The sequence below is a fragment of the Chinchilla lanigera genome, unplaced genomic scaffold (genome assembly GCF_000276665.1).
Source record: "Chinchilla lanigera isolate Chin_1 unplaced genomic scaffold, ChiLan1.0 scaffold00002, whole genome shotgun sequence".
NCBI classification, from domain to species: domain Eukaryota; kingdom Metazoa; phylum Chordata; class Mammalia; order Rodentia; family Chinchillidae; genus Chinchilla; species Chinchilla lanigera.
In genome coordinates, this window is record NW_004955403.1 from 57,135,302 (window position 1) to 57,140,596 (window position 5,295).

At 55.4% G+C, this 5,295-nt stretch overlaps 1 long non-coding RNA gene across 3 annotated transcripts in view; it reads left to right on the top strand.

Annotated features, from left to right (window-relative positions):
- Positions 1-3,967: 3,967 nt before the first annotated feature.
- Positions 3,968-5,295, top strand: part of LOC102012598 — a 2,520-nt gene continuing 1,192 nt past the window's right edge. For all 3 annotated transcript variants that reach the window (XR_001234448.1, XR_259278.1, XR_259277.1), the window contains exons 1-3: positions 3,968-4,044; positions 4,149-4,281; positions 4,938-5,126. This is a non-coding gene — a long non-coding RNA (uncharacterized LOC102012598). The remainder of the gene's footprint in view (positions 4,045-4,148; positions 4,282-4,937; positions 5,127-5,295) is intronic.

The window sequence follows — 5,295 nt, forward strand, 5'->3', positions numbered from 1 at the left end:
GGGAAAATAGTTGCACCTTAAAACCATAATGGTAAGTGAAAGAGCTCAGACACACCAGCTTAGATATCACCTCATTTCTGTTACATGAGGAACCCAAAATATAAACAGATAAAGGAGCAAAATAAGAGACATAGAACAGGAAACACAGAGGTGGATCTTTTGCAGAAGAGAAGGGGACCGAGCGATGGGGGGTGGGAAGGGAGGGTAAGATGTGTCACAGACCGTAGGTGCATCGGCTCCCCGGGAGGAGTGTGACTGCGACGCACCGCAAACACAGACCCGTGAGAGTAACAATTCATACTTTACAAGTCCTCAACTGCTTGTTATAAATTATTTTTAAACTATGTGGAATAGGGTAGCAAAATTTTTAATGAAAAACTACCTATCCAAATTATGGAGCAAGTGTTCACATTGTATTTGCCTGTAAAATGCTCAAAATCTGTACCTTAATCTTCAAATTAAGACTCTCACCTATGGGAGCACCATGGACCTGGAAAACAAATGTCACGGAGCAGCGGCTGGTGTGGGAGTCCCAGGCCGCCAGGAGAGAAGGGCTGGGGGCTTGGCTGTGGGGACCCTGGGGACCCTGTTTCCCTGCAGGTGGTCCTCTGGGTCCACCAGACTCTGCTGCATCCCAGGAGCCTCTGCGGCCCAGGAGTTCTCTCCCAAACCCTGGAGGAACTTTCCAGACAAACGAGTCTTCCCCGCTGTCCTGGGCACTGTGTTCACAGACCCCAGTGGACAGAGTGGTGTCCTCTGCACCCCTGTGGGGGTGGGGGCGGGCAGCACCAGGTGACTTTGAGCAGGTGCAGGGATGCGTAAATGTGGACCAGGAAGCCGTGTGTGGGAAGAAGGGAGGGTGGGGCCCATCCTGCAGTGACCATGCCTGCTGCAGTGACCATGTGGCCTCTGCCTGGAACTGCAGGACAGAGGGACTGAGCCACAGATCCTCTGGAAGCACGAGGAGCCTTGCAGACCTTCAGGAAGACTGTGCCTTGTCATCCCAGAGGAGAAGCCAGCACAGGAAGCAACAGGACACTGAGGACGTCAGGGAGGCGGACCTGGGAAGACTGGGGAGGGCGGACTCCTACACACACAGCAGAGTCCCTTGTTCTGTGTGCTCCCTCTCCCTTCCCCTAGCAGGGAGTCTCTGATGCAAGACAGGCAGCCAGGTCCGGGTGGCCTAGGGAAGAAGCTGAGTTCAGCCCAAGGCTTCCGGATGCTGAGGAGAAACTACAGCGTCCAGCATGAGTCTGGTGTCTGCTGCCCCGCCTCCCGGGAGTGTGAGGAGGAGGGCTCTTCGTAAGAGATACTCCGGGTCCCTCCTCCTGGGCTAACATCTCCTTGTCCTTTCCCAGGTCAGAGGGACCCAAGCACAGCCCACCTTGTCTTCCCTGGATCATGTGCTAAGCCACTCCTCCCCCATCCTGAGAGCAGCTCTTTCCCTTTGCTGAATGACTTAACAATGGGTGTTTCACAATCCCTCTCACTCACTAGTTTCAGCACTCAGTGACTTGAGGTAAATGTGCCCAGGCCATGGTGAGGCTCTGCTTGACACCCTGAAGCCCCCAGAGCCAGCTGGGGCAAGACCGGTCCTTGTGCCACCTCTTACCTCTTCACCTCCACCCCGTCCTTCCTGTTCCCGTATTTCCTTTGTTCATTTGAACACTGTGTCTTTTCTCAGGAGGGCCGCCCGGAGTGCTCTCTGAAGAGCCAGGATAAAGGGTTAAGATGGCGTGCCCTGCCCTTCCGATGCTGCCCACAGAGCACAAGCCCCAGGGACCTTGGTCCCTGCAGAAACCAGGCTCAAGCTGGGCCTCAGGAGGGGGCCGGGCAGGGCCGGGTTCTCTGTTTTGCTCCAGTCCCTTGTTTGAGTAACCATGCACACTTCGTGCTGGGCCTCGCACACAAGCACCTGGGCTCCTCGGTGAGCCAAGCACTGCCAGAGCCTACGTGCTGAGGGCCCACAAGGTAGCTTTGTGCACTGTCAGGGTCAGTGTCTGTGTGTCCCCCAAAGCCTCTCGCAGGCATGGGGTGGCTTCCAGAGTTTAGGATTGATCCATGGACCAGTGCTGGGATTATGGGTGTGTGATACACAGCCTTGGAACTGGCAGCCTGCATACAGTGTGAGGGAGGGAGAGAGGCTGACTCTGCTGCCTGCTCCCCGCTTTTTGCTTTTGCTGCTTTTGTTGTCTTCCACTGCCATGAACTGTTGCCCCCTGCCATGTGCCACTCTGCCTTGGAGCCAGCCGACTATGGACTGAAACCTCCACACACAGTGAGCTAAACAAACCTTTCCTTCCTTAATCTTGGGTATCAGGCATTTTGTCCCAACAGTGAGAGAAAAGTAACCAAGACATGCAACCTCTATACGATGTGGTACAAAAGTAGAATAGAAATTCTTTACCTGTCCTTTTCACTGAGCATCTGAGCCCCTGCTCACATCTCCATCAAAGTCACCCCCAAAGGACCCACTGTGCACGAGGAAGATGAAGAATACGGCGGCCTCACGCCACACCCTCAGCCCAGAGAGGGTGCTGCATCCGCCCCGGCACAAGAAACCACCCACATTTCAGGATCAACTGCCTCTGAAATACATGTGCTACAGATTTATACAATTCACAGTTTTTCCAGTTGTCCAGTTAAGTAAAGACTGGCATTTCTGTGGGGTCCAGGGTTCCTTGCCCATGGCAAGAACCTGAGAGGGTGACAGCAGCAGCGGACGGGAGCCGCTCTTCCATCTGCCCTGTGTCGACCTGCGGGGAAGCTAGGACTGGGCCTTCCCTGGCACGGGCCCCTGCCTGCGCGCCTGGCAGTGGGCAGTGCTGATGCGGGCAGGGAGAGGAGAAAGCTGTGCCACCCTGCACAAGTCAACCCCAGGGAAGAGGAGACTGCACCTGACCTCCACAGGGCTGGCCTCAGTGCTCTGAGTGTTCTGCGGAGCTCAGACCTTCTGGCCGTTGTGCAAACTCGTAGCAGCGGTTCTGGCTCTGTCCCTGCCAGCACAGGCGCACGCGGGGCCCTGGGGCTCACTCACCTCCTCAGGGCTCCCCGGGGTGCTGGGGCTCCGCCCTCCCCACCACACCCCTCCCTGCACCCTTGGGTGTCACCTGAAGGCGTGACCCCCTTGGGTGACCCATGACAGTATCTCCTGTGTGCTTTGCTCTCCCTCTGGTTGGGTTTTAAGTTTCTTTGTGGGGAGGCACTTCATCTTTCACTTCTCTGCTTTTTATATCTATACTTTAATGTTTGGGTCTAGAGCAAATCTCCTTAAACATTAAATGGGTAATAGAAAATATAAACTTTGTCAGTACGCATTGTGAATCCATATTAGGGAACTGATTCACAATAATGTCACGGGCTTTTTGCAAACATGAATTGAAGAGTAGAATAACCTTTTCATACCCAGGATTATAATCAACTCATCATGTTCAGTATGAAGAATCCCTAACTTAAAATTTGTGCTTTCTGTGTGGTTTGAAATAAGAGGCATTTCAAATGGAAGCGATTTCTCATAGAAACAATAAAACCCTGTAGAGTTAGGGTTAGGCCTCGCCCATTTGTTCAGCAGGACTCAGTCTGTGCCGTGGGCAGAACAGCAGCCAAGACCGGGGGCAGAGCGGGGGACGCGTTCACCCTGCCCCGCCAGCAGCCAGGTCACATGGGGGGTCAGAGTCGGGTCCACGTGGGGCAGCGTGCACCTGGCAGCTGCTCTCCAGGGACCGGGGCACAGCGGGGCAGGAGCACAGCAGGGCAGGAGGCGGTCTTCACGGCCTGTATTAAAAGCAAGCCGCAATATGCTGAGTCCTCGCTGAAGTGGAGGACTGTGCACATATGTGTGTGGACATGTGCACACGTGTGCACATATGTGTTGTCCTGAGACCCGGAGGATTGACAAGAGCGCCCAGGTGTGACCTGCAGGTGACACAGGCGTCTTCCCGCCCCCCTGCTCTTCACTCCACCAATCAGATTTGAGGACAGGGCCTGAGGACAGCCAGAGCTGCAGCAGCCATAACAGCAGCCCCTGCTCTCAGTTCCTGTCAGGTACGCTGCCGTCTTAGAAAGGGGGAAAGGGAGCTGGGTGGAGTCTGGTTCTCTCTGACATCTGAAACAAAGTGGAAACAAAACCAGAGGCTCTTGCTTCCCAGAGCAGAAAATTCGAGGACTTTGTGACTCCCGCCCGGAGTGCTCTCGACTCCTGGAAAGGCAGGAGCAACTCCCGAGCTCAGGAGAGGCCCTGGCTACTGTGAGGAGAGGCCCTGGGCTAAGTCACTCTTGAAGGTGAGCTGGTGCAGGGTTGGCTTCCTAGCAGACCACGCTGTCTGCTGATAGCAAAGAGTGAACAGGGGGCAAAGGTAATGGAATTCTGCACAACAGGAAGTGAGGAGAAAACCTGCCAAGGGGACTTCCTCTCCACAGGGACATCCCTCCTCCTCCAGGGCTCGAAGTGTCCCGGGGCCCGGGCAATGTGGATTCCAAGCCACAGCCTCACTTCCCGCGAGAAGCAACCCTCCACTGGTTTGCTTTGTTACCTGCCCTGTGGGCAGTGGTTGCAAATGCCTAAGCGGTGCAGGACTGGGTAGATCATCTCTGCGAGTGGGAGGGCAGTGTCGGCCGCTCCAGCGTGCAGTGTATTCACAGCCATGGTGGCTGCCTGCTTGGAAGGCCTCTCCCAGCTGCACCAAGCCCAGACCCAGCAGGCAGGAGGCTCCTGCCAGGCGACACCACGAGACGCTCGCCTTCGGGGTGGTCTGACTCTGCCTTGCCGGTTATTTGCTTAGCCTTCTCTGGTTTTTGAAAGGTTTTTTTTCTTTGTTGTGTATTTATTTACACACTTCTCCACCCACTTGGGCAAAGTTTGCAACATACCCACTTCTCTTAATACCCGCCAGCACTGATTGCATGAGAAAGCCTTTATTTCTTTTCTGGTTTTGCAGGAACATGAGTTCTCCAGGCCTGGGTTTGTCTTCTGGGGAAACCAAGTGGGGTTCGTGCAGCTTTCACCAGGAGCGCGCTGCTCATGGGACGGAGCTCCGGGAGCTTGTCTGCTGCGGACCTCGGGAAGACCCTGGTCCTGAAGGTGGCACCGAGTCCCAGACAGCCAGCTCCCCGCTTGCTATCCCGAGGTGATCACTCGCATCATCTGGTTGGCACCGGGAGCTCACCTGGCCCCCAAGACCCCCGAGCTGGGCTGTGTCAGCCGCACACCGTTCACGGCAAGCGCATGCGTGGGCCCCGGCTCTGAGCAGGGGCCGCCCGTGCGTTCCCCGAATCACACACTACTTAGAAAATAGA